General features: G+C 39.8%; 2 non-coding genes and 1 pseudogene across 2 annotated transcripts; all 3 read right to left on the reverse strand.

Moving 5' to 3' along the window:
* Positions 1-3,030: 3,030 nt before the first annotated feature.
* Positions 3,031-3,103, reverse strand: TRNAV-AAC (transfer RNA valine (anticodon AAC)). The gene has a single exon. It is a non-coding gene; the product is annotated as a tRNA-Val (tRNA).
* A 4,542-nt stretch (positions 3,104-7,645) lies between these two features.
* On the reverse strand, positions 7,646-7,718 carry TRNAR-ACG (transfer RNA arginine (anticodon ACG)). Its single transcript has one exon. It is a non-coding gene; the product is annotated as a tRNA-Arg (tRNA).
* A 4,063-nt stretch (positions 7,719-11,781) lies between these two features.
* Positions 11,782-14,238, reverse strand: LOC147915453 (transmembrane protein 225B-like; annotated as a pseudogene).
* Positions 14,239-19,081: the final 4,843 nt, after the last annotated feature.

The following is a 19,081-nucleotide window of genomic DNA, read 5'->3' on the forward strand; positions in this document are numbered from 1 at the left end:
GATCCTCCTCTTTTTTGCTGAGGAAGATTGGCCCTGAGCTAACTTCTGTGCCCATCTTCCTCTACTTTATATGGGACGCCGCCACAGCATGGCATGACAAGCAGTGCATCGGTGTGCGCCTGGGATCTGAACCCATGAACCCCAGGCTGCTGAAGTGGAATGCTCACACTTAACCGCTTGTGCCACCGGGCAGGCCCCTATTCTCTTATTTTTAACCTACTTCTGTCATTATATTTGAAGTGAGTTTCTTATGGTCAGCATACAGTTGGTCATTGTTTATATTTAATTATTCTGACAATTTGTGACTTTTAATTGGTGTGTTTAGACTATTTACCTCTAAGGTAATTATTGATATTTTTGAATATGTCTACTCTTTTGTTTCTTCTATTTTCATTCTTATATTCCCCCCTTCTTGGCTTCTTTTGGCTGATTTAGACTTTTTTAGTATTCTGTATTAATTTATGTATTGTGTTTTTTATTATGTCTATATGTATAGGTTTTTTTAGTACTTGCTCTGGGGATTTCCATATAAATACTTAAATTTTCACAGTATATTTACAATAAATATTTTATAATTCAAGTGGAATATAGAAACCTTATCACCATTTAGGTCCTTTTACCCTAACCCCTTTATTTTATGTATATAAAATACCTACATACTATGAAAATCCATCAGACAATGTTATAAGTTCTTATTTCAATCATCAAACATAGTTTAAAGGACTTGAGAGACAAATAATAGTCTATTATATTTATCCCGACGTTTATCATTTCTGTTGTTTTTTCATTCCTGATGTTCCAAGTTTCCTTCAGGTATTATTTCCATTCTGTGTAAATAATTTCCACTAGTAATTCTCACTTTACCTTTAAATGGAAATGTATTTATTTGAACTTCATGCCTAAAGCCTATTTTTGCTGTACATAGAATTCTGGGTTGACAGTTCTTTTCTTTCAGCATTTAAAAATATTACTCCATTTCTTCTGGCCTCAATGGTTTCTGATGAGAAATACACAAACATTCAAATCATTGGTCCCCTCATTTTCCTCTCGCTGTTTTCAATATTTTTTCTTTTTCTTTACTAGTTTGATTTTGGTAAGTCACATGTGGATTTCTTTGAGTTTATTCCACTTGAAGTGTGCTGAAATTCTTGAATTTGTATATTCTGTCTTTTGCCAAATTTGGGAAGTTTTTAGCCGTTAACTCTTCAAATAATTTTTTAACCCACTTTCCTCCTTCTTCTGGTACTCCAAAGTTGTGAATGTTAGATCTTTTATTACTTTCATATTGTTTCCTGAGGCTCTGTTCACTTTTTAAAACACTTTTCTTTCTGTTGTTCTGATTGGGTTATTACTATTGTCTTTTCAAGTTCACTGGGTCTTTCTTCTCTCTTTTCTGTTCTGGTATTGAGCCCATCCAGTGAGGACGCATTGTTGTTGTTGTTTATGCAATAATCAGTTTTAAAATTAGAACTTGGTCTTCTTTTTATCTTGTACTTATTTGCTGAGACTTCCTAGCTTTCCATTCATTTCAAGAGTGTTTGTTCTTACTTCTTTGGAGCATTATTACAACTGCTTTAAAATATTTGTCAGATGATCCAACATCTGTGTCGTCTTGTCATTGGTGTCTATTGATTGTCTTTTCCCACAAGAATTAGAATTTCCTGGTTCTTTATATGCTGGATAATTTTGAATTATATTCTGGCTATTTTGAGTATTGTTATGACAATTTATTTCTTCTTTAAATCCTTTTGGATAATCTCACTACTTTTGTTTTTGCAGGCAATACACTGGGTTTGTTCAACTTGCAAGTACTCAACAGCCTTCTTTGTATTATGGTTTCAATGTTAGTTCCATTTTCAAAGCCTTTGCAATGGTATTCAGACCTTTCTGGGGCGTTTGTAACCCAGTAGGCAATGTGGACTTGGGTAGTGTCTTATCACTTAGTTCAGTTCTCAAAGTCTATAGTATATTGTTTAGGGCAGAGCCACGTATACACAAAGCAAGGTTGTGCCCAAAACGTTCACAAACCACTTTACGGATTTGCTTTCCAAAACCTCAGTGGTACTTTCAGGTTACTTGGTACTCCACTTTACAGTTCCCTGGCCAGAAAACTGGGGCTTTAATTACCCCACTTCAGCATGCACTTTCCAGTATTGTGTTGCATTTAGGGCCAAGCTGCAGGAGGAAACGGGGGAAAAAGAGAATTTGGGTATGCACACCCGCCCCCTACCCCCACCCTTGGCACCCCATCTTGGTATCACAGTTCCTCTGAGTAAAGAGAAAACAACTTATAAGATGGTAGACTTATCTCCTGCCTGCTTGTGAGGTCATTGCCAACTCTGTCTTGCCACATCCATAATTCATTAACCAGTGAAGCATTCAAATTACTAGTTTTCAAAATATTCCATATTTTCTTCAAAAGGGGTCAGAAGGTTTGAGATTGTCACCCGGAGAACCAAGATCATAACAGTGAGAGCTGGAGAACATGGGCATCGATCCTGTTACACCTCACATGCTAAGCAAGGACTCTACCACTTGAACTAACTTCCCACCTGCCACATGTTGGTTTTTTTTCCTCTAGATTTTCTTTCAGGAGCAGATGTGCCAGCTTCCATTTCATTATTCACTATTTCTAGTGGCCCAGAACATAAAGACAAGGCCATTAATGCAGAACCAGCATTCAACTAAGCACATCTTCTCAAAGAGGGCCCAGGGCAACAGCACGGTGGTCACCTATTCCTCTGCCAGGGAAACGGGGAGAAAAGGTAATGGGGGAGAAAAAGTAATGGGGGAGAAAGTCACCACGAGAAAGCTCTGGTTCCGCCAAAACATCATGTTGCACATTTGCTGGAAGAGAAGAGAGCGCTTCCCAGCTGGGAAGGATTCACTCAGAACGTCCTGGCTAATAATGTGGCACAGCTATACAGATTGATGATCTTGCTTTTAGGAAAGGCGGGATTATCTCTTGCTCCTTGCAGGTCCAGCAGCTTAGAGCAGGCGGTGGGGTTGTGAAAGGCAAAAAGCACCAGCTGTCTCTGCTTGGTTTCGAACCAAGGACCTCTTGCGTGTTAGGCAAGCGTGATGACCACTACACTACAGAAACTCTTTGGCCTACATGCCTTTTCTTATTTCTGAGATACATGTTCAATCACTGTTAATATGTGTCATGTAGCAGTCACAACCTATGCTATATGAGGGAACAGTAAAAAACACAACTGTCTTTTACAGAAAGGGGGTTAAGATGCAAGATTATGTCAGAGTGAAGGAATAAAAAATGAACCTTGAGGGATGAAGAGGAGGCAAGAACACAGGGTGAAAAATGCAGGCATGGTTATAGGAATTCCTTTTGGGAGGGGGGATATTTGTTTAATCTACTTGAATTAAAAATGAAAGGGCATGTGAAACTGTTGGGGGCCATTTAGATGTAATGGCAGAGCGAACACCCTGCTCAAGAGAGGGAGCGGCAGCTAAGCCAGCCTTCTCTCCACTTTTGTGCTATCCTTTCCCTTATTTGTGGTAGCGATCTCCACTCTCCAGACGACAACCCCAGTGCTTTCACCCAGGACAGCAAGTTCAAATCTAGATAACAACAGACGTTGAATCTTTCTGTTTTTTCTTTATGGGCACATATGGGACAAGGATGGAAATGACCACTTAACACGCCAAGCTAAGGGCTGTAAAAGGTGAAGGAAACCGAGGAAGAGCTGAGGGGTAAAAACCCTGACAGGAGCCGAACCTCAGTGAGGAAGATGGTCCCAGCCAGTCTGGGCTGGGCATTTTTGTCTGGGAGATGCGTGGTGGTTCCAGCGGATCACAGGGAACATCCATTCCCTAGTCTCTGGACCGTGAGAAGCTGATTTCAGTGGGACAGGAAGGGCTTTCTGCTCATTGAGACTGAAATTTATGTGGAGGTTTAGCCTGGGAAATAATAAAGGCCAAAGCCTGATACCTGGATATGTCACATACAGGTAAGAATTTGTGAGTCTGAGGCCTCTACGTAGGGCAGCACTTGGGAGATGATTATAGAAAATCAGAAAGTGAGGAAATCTAATGTTCTAACACCAAACAGAATTCTTAGACAAAATCCCTGCAGGGAGATCAGAAACAGTATGTGTGGCAGCAGGCAGTCAAATGTGGTTGTCACCACATGCCTTAGGCCTCACAATTGTAGTATAGTACTGCCTCTACCTTTCAATGAAATGACATCCAGGGCAAATTCCTTCAGATTGCCTGCTAAATTATAAACAGATTCAACAAGGATCTTTTTCAGGGCCACACCCGAACCCCAAGACAGATTTTTCCTCTAGGTACACAGTCAGCTAGAGATTGACGCAATCAAGCAGTGAGAGCCCAGCAGAAAATGCTGTAAAGTAATTCCTTCCCCACAAGTTCTCGGAATCTGGTGAGAATTTGAGCAAGAGAGGAAGGGCAGGAAGGCCATGATGCCCACTGGGCTGAGCAGCAGGACGGTCCTTGCGTTTCACCCCATGCTGACAGCTTTTGCTTTGCTTCACCTTGTGCCTAAACCTCAGAGACACCAAGAATCTGACATGAGGTTCTGGCAACGAGAGTCCTTTGGAAATGGAGTGGACCTTCAGAAACCCAAGACTGCTTTGGGACTATGATGTACAGTCTTGAGGATGGAGGAAAAGAAAATTTTCATATTTGGCTCTGCTATGGAGCTGGTAACTGGGTTCCTCCATTCATTCCTCTTCCTGTTGCCCACAGAGGCCCTGGCCCCAGCTGTCAGCCTCTGAACTCTCCCACTCTTACTCCAGACCTAATACAGCTGAATCTTCATCACCGAGGCCAAAACTCAAATGTCACTGTCTCAGAGAGCCCTGCCCTGACATCGCTAGCTGAATCAATGCCTTACCTGTCTCTCCATCCTTTATATAAATTTCTGTATTGAAAAGTATATTAAATTATTGTTTTATTTTTCATCTCTAGAGTATAAGCTTCTTGAAAGTTCAACAGTCTAGATCTCCCCAGTACCTATAGTTTGGATGATGTTATTTACTTTTGGCTACTTCCTGTTCAGACAGTAGTGATAAGGAGGGGAAAAGCTTTCCTCTCTGTTGTGTTCTTTCATAGGGTAAATTCAAGGAGAAACAATTCTTAAACTGAGGAAACATGGCAAGCTGTGAGGCCCTCTGGTTTTCTGGGATGGACAAGATAATTGGGCACAGTTGAAAGGAAGCAAGATTAGTCCACCTACGAAGTTTTTGAAGAATCATTTCTGCTTTGCAATCATGCAGTATGCCTGTCTGAGCTCTTATTAGTTTATTGAAAAGGCAGTTGCCATGCCTAATTTGTAAGAAATAGAAGTAATCAGCTTTTCCCAGTGGTCTACCATCATCATATAGTGGTTAATATTCTGCATCGTGGCTGCAGCACCGTCAATGGGAATGTGAGTATGGCAGTCTGGAATCTATTGCTTTCATTTTCTGCCCCACGCCCCTGGAAACTGAATCTAAGGCTTTAATGGGAAGCTAGGTTTTGTTCTACTCAGAAGATATATAAATAAAACCTTCTCTGCTTCTCCTTTCTGAGCACTGAATGAACCAGTGCTTCTGCACATGGAGAAATGGCATTCCATAAAGCAGCATGGCACATGAGAAGAGGAATTAAGTCTTAGTTTTGAAGTTGAATACAACAACCTCGTCTGGCAGGGTGATTGGTGGAGCTTTCCTCTGCCAATCTGAAGATCCTAATGTGGGTGTTCAAAGTGAGTTTATTTTTCTGTATACAAAATATCAACTGACTTTTCTGTTTCAAGAAGAAAATGCAACCAAGAGAGACGTTAAGAAAACATACTTCCACAGTCCCTTTTATCAATAGCAGGTTTGGGACTGTAATCAGAACTAGGATGCAAATTTTAGGAGAATCAAAATACTTCCCTTTCTGAAAAATGCGTGGAGTGGAGATTGGGAATGGGGAAGAATCCAGGAGCAAAGGGGCTGAATGTGCATGTTTGCTTGTCTTTGATCAACTTGACAGTTTGGGAGAGGAAGATGAGGAAATTTTGTTTTCAGTCAGCCTGGGAAGGTCATCTAGGTACCACAGAGACAAATACAGCAGGAAGTAGGTCTAGAAACAGGTCAAGCTACAGAGGTAGCAGGGTAGATTGCATTTTAACTGAGGTCATCACACTACACAGAGGACATTTGAACTTTCCCACTGCAGAGTTTCATAGTGACCAAAGTTTCAGGCTAAAACTAAAGAGGAGATGAGAAAGTCTTCTGGTCTTCCTAAGGAATTGGAAGGGGAAAAGAAGTAACTCTGGAATATGAATTATTGTTTACCATTTAGAGAAACTCTTGAGAGATTTGATTGATGTGTTAGTTTTTTTTGTAGTTCTGTTGGTTACAGCATGCTGCTAACAGAGTACCATGTTAGTAATCTGGGTCATACAGGTAGCAATTACCTTGTTAGAAATCCCCCATAATGAAGCATAACTACAACCAAAGGTCTGGCACCAATGAGTTTGCAAGTAGGAAAGGAGTGCCAATGCAAATTCGTAAATAATTTTCTCTTACACGGGACACACAAGTGCTATTAATAGTGGTTGTCATGTGTGAGGCGACCTGGGTGGCGGTGTTGGTCGCGTCTGTCTTTTGACTCCAGGAATGTATCTCATCTTCCAAACTTGTAAAGAAAAAGTTTGAGCTACATTATCCCACAAGGCTGCAACACAGCAGTGATGAAAGGAGCCGCTCTTCCCTGCTCCTTCTTTTCTCTTTTCTGTCTTCAGAATTCTCTCAGCCGCCTCCCGCGCTCTTTCAGGGTCGGTCTCGGCAGACTAGGATAGAAGAACTCTTCCATTTACTGCTCCAGGATTCTGTCCTCTGTCCTTCTGCCAGCCGACCCGCCCGGTTGTGCGTCCGTGACCCTCACGAGGAGTGTCTCCTTCCGTGAGGACGAGGGCTCAGGGCAGTGACCCCAGGGACTTGTCCCTTTGAGCCGCGGACCCGTGAAGCGGCGAGGTCTGCGCGGCGTTGGGTTGATGTTCTGCAGATAGCTGCGGGGTAAAACTCAGCCAGTTGAATTTTGTGCTGCTGCCTCCTCCCACCTGATCCCCACCCCATCCAGCAGTTACCTGATAGAAAGAAGATCCAGATCGTCCCCATTACTGTGTGAAGGTCTCATCGCTTACGAGCTGCTTCTCCTCACTCTTGGCTCTTTTTTAAACCTGACCGGTGATCCCCGTGCGTTCTGCCCTGCCTACTTAAGCTTCTCTCCTCTGTTGGTTATGAAATAGCTGTAGCTTGTTTCGGTGTGAATTTTCCAGCTGAACATTAGGGGAAATTAAGCAGGATTCGCTGATGATTATGTTAATTCTCAAGAGAGCATTAACAAAGAGCCAAGCAGTCTCAAATGGGAGATTTTCGTGCAAAATGGGCTGGTATCGAAGATATTACTAGTAGATTTGTGCCAGATTCTTGTTTCATTCCTTTGTAAATCTTTTTCAGCCTCCCTCACCTTCCCTCAATCCTTCTTAGGTGTGTCGTGATGGAACAAGTTATAACACAAGTTTTATGAAGATCTCCTCAAAATAAAAGTTTCAGAAGGATTTTTTTGATACATGTGGATTATAAATAACACAGCACACCATGCCATATCCCCAGAAAACTAGGAGTGACCTCGAGCCAGCCAGGAGTCGAACCTGGAATCTTCTGATCCGTAGTCAGACGCGTTATCCATTGCGCTACTGGCCCTACTCATATTAGCATTCTTTGAACCATTGTTAATTAGCTTTTATGAGATTCTTGCATTTTTATACCATAGAATTTCTTGATGTGGCTGAAGTGCACTCAGCCTCTTTCCCATTTGTCCACTCTCCAGTTTCCCAGCTGAGAGAATGTAAAGATTCCTGGTCTACCTTGAAGCCTCATTAGTTCAATATCCTGCCAGCCTCAGGTCCTTGACCTTGTAGTGAGGGACCTGCAAGCAGCAAATGATGGAGGGAATTTTTAGGTCTTTGCTGTTCAAGAACAGAAGGAAACCAGGAATCAGGGACCAGGATGAACAAATAGAATAACAGAAACATTTGCAAACCCAATTGGGCTATTAATTCTTTCTGAGTTTGGGTTGTGTTCTTTCCTGTACTCCTAGGGTGCAGAGCACACCCCTCAATTGTGACATTTAGCACACTGTTGTAAACAGCTGTTTGCTCAGTGGCCTTTCCCACTCAATTGTATATCTCTCATGAGGAGCACCTTTGGTGTGTACAATTACTAATTTTACATTAAAAGTCTGCATGCTTGAATGAAAAGTTGAGTGAGAAAAATGCCTGCAAGTATCAGGAAAAGGTTTAACTTATGGTATAGGTAGGCATCACAAGTCTGTGATTCCGTGCTATCCCAACCCAGATGTTTAAATGGGAGAGCAGTGGAGTGCTATACACAGCAGCGGTATTCTAGTTTCCTGAATATGGCTTTGAGGCTCACAGTAACTGTTTACGTGCTCAGGGGTTGGGGCTGGGCATGTGTCCATTAAATCTGAAGCCAGTGACAGTCAGATAGTTGGGCTAGACAGGAATAGTGGCTGAGAACTAGGCCTCCTAAATGAAGAGATTGTCTAGTCTGCTGATATGAAAACAAAAGCTTAGTGAACCAAGTGCATACTAGATCGATATTTTCATTATTTGAGTTTTTCATAATGCTAGCAATCAGGAGGATTTAGAACACAGTGCTTACAAAACTGGTAGGATATCTAGCCCAAAGATCCCTCCCTAGTTACAGGAAACTTGCAGCAATAGCTCCACAGCAAATGAAACAACACTCAGTTGGCTTAAACTAAGTTGATTTATTATCACACATAACAAGTCCAGAGGGTAGGGAGGCTATATGCCTGGTTAATTCAGCAGCTCCATGATGTCATCAGGACCCAGATATTTTGAATCTTGGTAATCTGTTCATTCTTAGCATATGGATCTCACACTCCAGCTGTTTCCCCTGCAGTACCTAAAACTCTCACAATCTCAAGCTAAAGCCCAGAAGAAAAACAAACAGACCTCTTTCTTGTATCTCTTGTTGAGGATGACTTCTCCTATATGCTCCCCAGTAGATTTCCCCTCACATTGGCTAGATTTGTATCACATACTCTTACCTAATCCAATTACTGCCAAGAGTGGAACCACAATGGTTAATTATATCAATCATAATTCTGCCTCTGGAGCTGAGAATGGGGTCCACCTCTTCTAAATCCAAGGTAGTATAGAGAAGGTTATGTGAATAAAATCATTTTTCTGTTGAAAAGGATGAATGGGGAAAGTGGTGTTGGTTATTGGTAGTGGGATAGGCAAACAGTATTAGCTGCTATCGCCTACTCCATCCGTATATTTGAAATAAAATGAAATAAGTAAATTTTCTAGCATTTTTGAGAGCTGAGAGCTCTGTTCTTTACATTAACCCACATTTGACCATAGCTAGATTTCCACATCTAACCATCATAGAAGTAATTTGGCCTACAGCTTGTATTCAGTACTTGTATTAGCTACAAGTATATTAATTGTACGTGGCGTTAATTGTACATGATTACATATTGAGTTAGAATTCAGAATTGTATGGATTTGGCCATTAATAATGCCATACATCAGAGATATTTATGATTGCTTAGTAAAGTGACACTACAGTTTCTGAATCTGAGGTGTCAGAGGCTGAAATGTGCATCACAGTGCAGAGATCTGAAGCTCAACCTGACATAGCTGCCTCTGTCCACCTCTCCAGGACAGGGCAGGAGTCATATTTCTAACTCTGGAAATCAGTAACTTATGCTACCTAAATTTGTCGATGAAATACATAACTCTCATTGGTACCCAGGCTTATATTTGCAGTTTCTTTAATAACAGTTGATATTTTTAATTTCTTTCATCATCATGATCTGTTCATCCACAGCATAACCATAGTTTAACATTTTGTCTTAACTTTTACTCTCTATTCTTATCATTGTTCATGTTGAAGAAACTTGATATGGAAAGAAAGGGCAGCCTTAGAGACGGACCCAGGTTAAAAACTTGACTCTGCCTTTTACTAGCTATGTGAATTTGGACAAATCACATAACTTTTCAGTCATTCTGTTGCTTTATCTGCAAAATGGGGATGATACTTTGCAGGTTTATTGTGAGATTAAATGGCATAGTGCAGGTAGAGTCCTGGCAGATATTTAGGCAGTCAAACTGTAGCCATCATTGATAACAATGTCCAACTCCTTCCCAATCTTCTAAAGCTTAACCTCAATAACTCAAAAGGAATTTATTGAATATCCATTTACCAAGCAAAATGTGAAACCCTAACGATTCAAAGATAAAGTTTAATCCTCATTCCTCAAGGAACTAACATCTAGTCAGAGAGACAAATCTAAACTCATAATTCCAATGAAACAGAAGTGCTGCCCCGTAAACAAAGAAAAAAATGCACTAGCAGCACAGAAGTAGAGCAATTAACTCTGGAGGGGAAGTCAGGGGAAGTTCTCCATGACATAACATTTGAGCTTAATCTTGAAGGAAAAACAAATTTGGCCTTGTGAAGAAGAAAATAAAGGGCCAGGGGGTTCAAGATGTGCAAAACTAAAGTTAAAAATGATGCCTAGCATATTTTAAGGAAAGCAGTTTCATGTGGTAGAACTATGGTTTCAGCTGGCAGGGAGAAGAGGAGCTGGAGGGGCAGGAAAAGTGGCTTGAAAGGCAGGTTGACGGGGCACACTAGGGGCTTCTAATATTGGCAATATTATTTTTTTCTAGACCTGGTGATTCATCTCTTATCCTTCCAATTGTATATATACATTTTAATACTTTTTTCATGTATGACATGCATCACAATAAAAAAAATTAAAACATTTTGAAAGATAGGTTGGTGCCTACTTGCAAATAACTTTATTTATCAAAATAAGGAATTTATCCTGAAGGCAAAAAAAGGCAAAATATGTTTTTAAGGAGAACATTCTCAGTTCTGTGTTTAGAAAGATCAAGTTGAGTTGGGCAGCGCTGTAGAGGTAGACCGCAATGGGGGAGAAGCCACATTTTGAGACCCCACAGTCTGGGCAGGGATGACAAACACCTGGTCTGGCCCACTGGGTATGAAGAGGGCTCAGAGGGGGGAACAGAAATCTGGCTGAGGTGAAAAGGACTGGTTTTGATTATTCATTGGAAGTGATGAGTAAGGGGAATTTGGGATAGTGATTACATTTATGGACCAGGAAATTCCATTAACCTTCATTGAATAGTAAAAAAAAAATAGTAACCTGAAGGAAATGATCTCCAGGTTCTACACCCCAGAGTTTTTTTTCTTCATTCTACCGGAACTTCCTTTGAGTCTATGAGCTACCCCTGCATCTTTCCAATAAACTCACTCTTCTGTTGATGTTTAAGGTGGTTTGGATAAGGTTTTGTTACCATCAATAAAGAGTCCCGAAAAATACAATAGTGAAAAGATACCACACTTGAAATTCCCAGGGGGCAGGGAATTTTTATCAAAACTCAGGCTTGGTAGGTGGAGAGCTTTGTTACTGTTTGAAAACTACTGCCAGGAGACCAGGAATACCAGTGAGAGGGTGGAGTGGGCCTAGGGAATCCTCAAGGTGAGAAGTTTTTCATTCCAATTGCCCAGGAGCTAAAACACACTCATCCCTCCCCGCACCCCAACTATGTCTTCTCTCTTGTGAAAACCTAAGTTCCTAGAATCCTAATCTGTATCTGAACAATGATTAGTAACAGGCCAACTCTTTCCAGTCTTACACAGTAATTGAACAAGAGCATGCGTCTAGCTGTGAAGTCTTGAATTACAGGCTAGACATGATGTCTCTGCTAAAGGCAGTCTTCTCACTGCTGGTGAGGTTAGGCCAGCCACCTCTACCTGGTTTCCTCTCTGTGATTGTTACTGTTCCCACTGGCCACTGATATTTGCTGAGGTTTCACTCGGATTGGTTGCAGTAAAACACACCGAAGCCAACAATGATGGGAGCTGAAGAAGCAGAGAATTCCTGAGGAAAGAATGATGATGTTGAAGATGAAAATACCTACAACACTTGATATTTGGTAAGAAATTTACAGTTTTTAAACAGGCTTAACAAATGAGAGTGTGGTCTAGGAACCTAAAGGACAGATTACTCTGTCAATACCATTTCTTTACTCCACCTACTCCTCGCCCTACTACAATCTGTCTTACAGATTCTCTCTCCTCTCCAAGACACGGTTCTTACAGAATGTATAGGAGAAATGAATTCTATATCTTCTATGAAGGCAAAATTCTAACCTTGTAGAGTAGGAGCAGATGCAATGAGCAAATGAGACATCACTACACAAAATCCATGGCAGAAACTAACAGTATTCAAAGGAAACAGTTGAAAACCATAGATGTGATTGTTCTGAATTCAGGATCTACCCTAAGAACTCACAAAGCTCCAAGAACACTCACCAGATATGAAAAATAGTGTGGCGCTGAATAAAAGGATAAATGTTGGGTAGAGAAAGGTGATTTTCACTTCCTTGTGTAAGTGAATTACTTTCAAAATATGCAGAGAGTGCAGTAGTAATGCAAGGAACACGCAGATACCTGTTACTCAGGAACAAAAGGGCAACAAGCCATCTGGTTAGCTTAGTCTATGACCTTAGGGCTAATTCCCAAGACCTTAAGTTGTCCCTTTAGCTCCCCCTACTCTTTTCCTTTTATTTTCATTGGATTATCATTTTCCTTAGCAGTCCCTGAATAGTTTCTAAGAGGCTATGTCCAATTGACCACCACTCCAACCCAGAACCAGAACAATTGAGGGAATCCTCTTCCTCCCATCCCTTACCTATTATGAAGAAGGTGATTGTGAAGACAAAGTACTGTTTCCAGGTATCAGGAAGGGCATGAGGGAAGGCCAGGAGTATAAAGCTCAGGAAGAAGGAGAGAAGAAGGGCGCTGATCATGAAAATTCGACCAAACATGAAGTAGTCTGAATTAGGGAGGGAGAGAGGAGAAAGGCCAGAAGCTCCCTCTAGGGCCCCCTTCCATCCTGGGGCTGAATCCCTAGAATACTAAAGAAACAGTGCGGAGATTTTAAGGTAGGAACCAATGGCAACTGGTGGGAAGCTTAGGGATGGATGAAGAAGTAACTTACAAAAAGATCTGGAATACTGACTCTAGCTGGGTTGGTATCCCTATAGAGGCCTGATCCTTATAGATTCTGATATGAGCCACTATTACTGGAAGGAGTGTAATTGCCTCCTTCAGGCGTGCTGGGGCAGAAAAAAGGGCTGACAATTCCTGGAAGGGACAGGGTTGGAGAAGGACCCTCACTTTCAAGACCAGGACTTACTTGATTTTGATAGAGGCATCCAACATGTGACCTCACCACTGCAGATTGCGAAGAGAGCACTGAACAGGACTTGGGAACTGCCTGGGATTTCTATCTTTACCCAGATGGAGAGGCTGAAGGCCCACCATAGAAGGGCAGAACCCGTGAAAGTGCAGGTGAGGATAAGAATGCGATATAGTCTAATTATCCCACATTTCGTACAAAAGGGTGCTGACTGCAGGAACAACAACAACAAAAAGGTAAATGAGTTAGATTTCCTCAGTTCCTTTGGGATTTCTCCCCCCCTTCTTAAATACCCATACAAAGTCAACCTCCTTGCCTTTTCTCATACTCAGCTTGCAGGGCTCTCCCTCCTCCTCATCCTGTAACCAAATCCTCTCCAGGCCACAGACTGACCCTGTGTCCCTCACCAGCAAGGACTGAGATCTTTCTCCTTGATCTCCACATCTTATCTGTACCACCTGTACACAATCGTCCACAACTTGTATTGTTACTATGCTTTGCTAGGTGTCTGGGTACCTTGTCTCACCTCCCAGATTAGAAGGTCCTAGAGAACAATAGCCCTGACTTAACATCCCACCACATTTAACATAGTGCTTTACATGTAGGAGGATTTCAGTGCATATCTGTTAACAGAAAGGGGGAAAAAAAAAACAACAACATAGTATATACCAAATACATTCCTTGGTGACGTCAGAGAAGTAAGTTATTTTCTGATGCTCTGCAGCCTCAAGATTCCCCCCTCATCCTCACTCCCCTTGAATCACAGCCCCCTTTTTTTCCTTCTCTTACTGTTAATGATCCCAATTTACCTTTTCTCTTATTTCTTTTAACTCTTCTGTTTCAGCTTTCATCTCCTGATTACACTCTGTTTTCTATAGCGCCTTTTTACACTGAGGTCCATTCTAGCCTTCTTTTCAAGAGTAGAACCCTGTAGTCTCCTCCTGTGTCCCCATTGGCCAGAACATTTAGTGACATCATAAGTACGTGAACTCTATCTCCCAATAAAAATTTGAGATCCTACACTGTTGCCCCTATTTTTTTAAAAACATGACATCTCCTATACCCTGCCCCTATTTTTTAAAAACACGACATCTCCTATAGCCTTTCACCCAGCAATCCTTTTGTTTTCCTTGGTACATGTGTGCCTCAAAAGTTATGGCTTGTGCCCTTAGCTCTACCTTCTAATACTCAATAGGCAGGAGTACTGTATGCCTGTACAAGATTGAAGGACACTTGAGAGAGAATACGGGGTAATCAGGGAAATAACTGGGAAGATGTAAGTGGAAACCAGTTTTGTGTTAAAGGTACAGTGGATCATACTGCACCCTTCAGATCCTTCATCAGAATGATGTTAAGACATGTAATGCCTTCTGACCCCAACTTTATAGTCTAGCACACTGCTTGGCCAGTGGTGGACACTCTGCATGTTTGTTGATGGAGGAATTAACAAACAAACGAAAATAATGTGATGAGAAAGCAAAGGGTTGCTAAGAACCTCTATTTAGAAGTTAATTGAATGTAAGCTCTGGGAAGGCAGGGATTATCTTTATCTATTGTATTCACTTATGTATTCTGAACACCTAAAATATTGTCTGACAACGCAAGGCAGGTGCTAAATAAATATTTGTGGAATGAATGAATGACTGATCCAGGAACAAAAGGCTCATCCCTATGACAGAGTGTTGGCATATCTGTCAGTTTCTCTCAATTGACTATTTCCATTAGGTATGTACTATACCAACATATTTCTAGGACTAACTAAGATGTTAGAGTATGCAGCAATAATACATTTCCAGCTTAGCACTGTAGATGTATGTGCCCACCAGTTGTACTATTAAAAGAGGATAGCATGATAATGCCATTGGCTGGGGAAAGAAGGGACATTCATGGCAGGAAATCAGAGGTAATTCAACAAAGTAAAGATTGCTTTTGACAATCACGTGCACATGGAAACCCAGCCCTGAGACTTGAGAAGAATAGATATTGCAAGGCAATATCTTTAAGTCTCAAGGTTGGTGAGAGCCCCATTAAGAAAAGCACCACCAATCCAATCTCTGTCCCTATGTGTTTGTTTATTGTTGTTATTATCTACTACTTAATGAAGGAAATCGTATGATATTTGACCTTCTCCCTCTGACTTATTTCACTTTGCATTATACCCTCAATGTCCATCCATGTTGTCACAAATGGCTGGATTTCATCGTTTCTTATGGCTGAGTAGTATTCCATTGTGTATTGGATTGGTGGTTACCAGAGGGGAAGGGGGGAGGGAGGAGGGTGAAAAGGTTAATTCGGTACATGTGTGTGGTGATGGGTTGTAATTAGTATTTTGGTGGTGAACATGATGTAATCTATGCAGAAATAGAAGTATAATGATGTATACCTGAAATTTTTACAATGTTATAAACCAATGTTACTGCAGTAAACAAAAAAAAAAAAAAAAAAAAAAAGAAAGAAAAGCACCATATTTTCTCCTGAGCTTTGAACTGACCCAGGAAAACAAAGCAGATGGGCAAATAGATTTTTGCTGGTGTCAAAAAAGGAATAAAGGGAAACTGTAAATATATTTAGCAAGCAAGCTGTTCACTGTCAACAGTGGTCACTTCCTCCCTCCCTTATATACAACCCCTCAATCCTCGAATTAAAAACACAATCAATTTTTTTAATGGCTTGGAAAAGGAATCAAGCAGGAGAAGCTGGAGCCAGAGAACCTGGATTCAAATCCTATTTTCACCACTTACTTTTGGCCAAGTCTCTTCTTATAGTAAGGGATTACTGCTAAATTTACTGAATGTGATAATGATATTGTACTTCTATAAATAAAATAAAGTGAAATAAAATAAAAAGAGTTCTTATCTCTAAGATGTGAAAACTGAAGAATTTAGGGTGAAATGATATGTTTAGGTTTTACTTTAAAATACTCCCACACTTTCCTCTACCCCCCAACCCCACACAAAAAAGTAGTGGAAAGATAAAGGAAACAAGATTGGCAAAATGTTACTGAGTGTAAGACAGATTACATGGGAGTTCATTATCTCATTATATAAGTTTCCATATATTTGAAAATTTCCATAATAAGAAGTTTAAAAAATATACATTTGACATTTCAGTCACCTAAAGGGTTAGAAGTTAGTTTCTCTTTCTTTTGCAAACCTCTGCTTACATGATTGAAAATGCTCCCTGTTCTCTGTTACATTCAATTGTGCTCACTGATACTTTTTAAACTATATGACTTTTCAGGGTCTCTCAGATATAAATTCTATAAGGGATTGACTGTTTTGTTTATTTACACTCATCATTTTATTAATCACAGTAAGCGATCAAGGAATGTCAATGCATTATTTCGATAAAAATAATATTTCCTATAGGACTGCTATAGAACTTCATAGAGAAAATAAATGCAAAAGTACTTAAAAAAAGAAGCCCCATATAAATACTACTTTAAATCATCATCATACTTATTATTGGAAATTTGAATCCTTTGCTCCATTTTTAAACATTATACCAAAATTTGATATTAAGCATCACTCCACAGAGATCCCTAATATCTCATTAAGAAAACTAAGTAACTTAAAGAAGTAACTGGAATGAGACTAAATGTATTAAAGAATCACTTAGAGCAGTCTAAAAACTTATACACTAAGTAGTTTGTATTCTTGCCCAAGTTTCAAATCTAGAAGAACACAGGCTAGGATGACTTATCATTGTACATATTTGAAACTACATTTATTGCCTGGATTCATGATATTTAAAAGTCAACTGTGCCACAACTTGCCAATGATACAAATGTATTCTAGATTCAAATACTGTTTTCTGAAGTAATCCAAATATTACATGCAATGAACTCGAAAAATATTCAGTTAGAGGTGTACCTCATTTTATAACAAATGATGCATTGTACTCCCGGGCAATACAGAGGAAAAACAAGGAAGGTGTTTCTCAAATATTTGGAAAAATATTGTTCTCTGAGAATACATAATCAAGGTAAAATGCATCAAAGCAAAGATAATAAGTTTAACCTGAAAATATGGTTGTCTCCTCCGTAGACAAGATGCTAAGTAAGTAAGAGACATGACTGTCAACAGGTTGAATTTCTTAGGTTACGGAAATAAAATAACGTATTACTTACAAGGGAGATCTCTTTTGTAGGAGTAGATGTATTAATTTATTAAAACTTGGCACCATGAGTCATGAGAGTCCTCTTACTCTCATTTCGTGCTGACTACACAACCTCTGATAATAGGGATTCTCAGGTAGCTAGCTAGCTTACAAGGAAGGAAAGAATGACATGGATAATAATAAAGAAATGTTATTTAATCAGAATCATGCCAGGTGTTTTATATATATCCTTTTATTTAAATTAAGCCCTGCAGTAATCCTTGGAGATAGGAATTATTGGTATTGTTCAATGAGACAGAGATGATGCCCCCTGGGGAAGAGCAATGCTCCCTAGACAATTCCCTTAGTGATGCCATTTCTGGTTCTCTCTCATAAGCTCTGACATATGATTTTATCAAATCACTGAGTAAGTCTGTCTCTAGGGGTACATTAATAAAGCTCATAGATACAAATCAATTACAAATCTATTAATTTGCAATGAAAAATAAAATTGTCAAGAGGTTTTCAACACTAAATTTGGCTGACCTATGCATTCTATGCCCACAGGAATGCTGCACCAGAAGTCAATTATAAGAATGACATTTTGTTAATTTATAATGAGAAATAAGACTGTCAGCAGATCAAGAGTTTTTCTTTTCCTATAGGCTAGTTACCATCAAAGTCAAATGTAATACGATAATGAGTATAAAGTCATTACAAGGGAACACAAGCAATAAAAACGTTTTCAGCACAAATAGCCTGCAAGAACAATGCTTGAATATCCTTAACCAAGACACTCTATCTTGGCAAGCACTGAGGGCTTAAACAGCACTGAGGGAAGGGGTACCTGAGATGTGTATGCAGGAGGAGGGAAGGATTAAATTTTGAAAAAAGGAAACGATGACTCATTCACTGACATAAATCGTGTTTAACATCACTGTTCTGTCTCTTCTACACAGCTGGAAGAATTACAATTTTTTTTTTTTCAAGATTAAGCAAAAACAAGATGCTGTAATCTTCTTAGATTTTTCCTGTGCTTTTTCTGTATCTATTGATATGATTATGTGATTTTTCTTCTTTAGCCTATTGGTATGAGGGATTATATTAAGTGATTTTTGAATGCTGGACCAGCCTTGCATACCTAGAATAAATCCCACTTGGGTCATGGTGCACAATTCTTTTTATACATTGTTGGACTCAATTTGCTAATATTTTTATTCAGGACTTTTGCATCTGTGTACATGAGATATAGTTGGTCTGTAGTTTTCATTTCTTGTAATACCTGTGTCTGGTTTTGGTATTAGGGTAATGCTGGCCACATAGAATGAGTTAGAAAATATTCCTTCTGCTTCTATTTGCTGGAAGAGATTGTAGAGAATTGGTATAATTTCTTCCTTATATGTTCCACCAGCGAACCCATCTGGGCACAGGGTTCCTGTTTTGGCAAGTTATTAATTGTTGATTCAATTTCTTTAATAGATATAGGCCTATTCAGAATATATATTTCTCCTTGTGTAAGTTTTGGTGTATTTCATCTTTCAAGGAATTAGCCCATTTCATCTAAGTTATCATATTTGTGAGCGTAGAGTTGCTCATAATATTCTTTTATTATCCATAATATTCCTTTATTCCATTATTCTTTTAATATCCATGGGATCAAGAACGATGTCTCCATTTT

This window comes from Ceratotherium simum, chromosome 13 (genome assembly GCF_057802395.1).
Source record: "Ceratotherium simum simum isolate JZ-2026a chromosome 13, ASM5780239v1, whole genome shotgun sequence".
NCBI classification, from domain to species: Eukaryota; Metazoa; Chordata; class Mammalia; order Perissodactyla; family Rhinocerotidae; genus Ceratotherium; species Ceratotherium simum.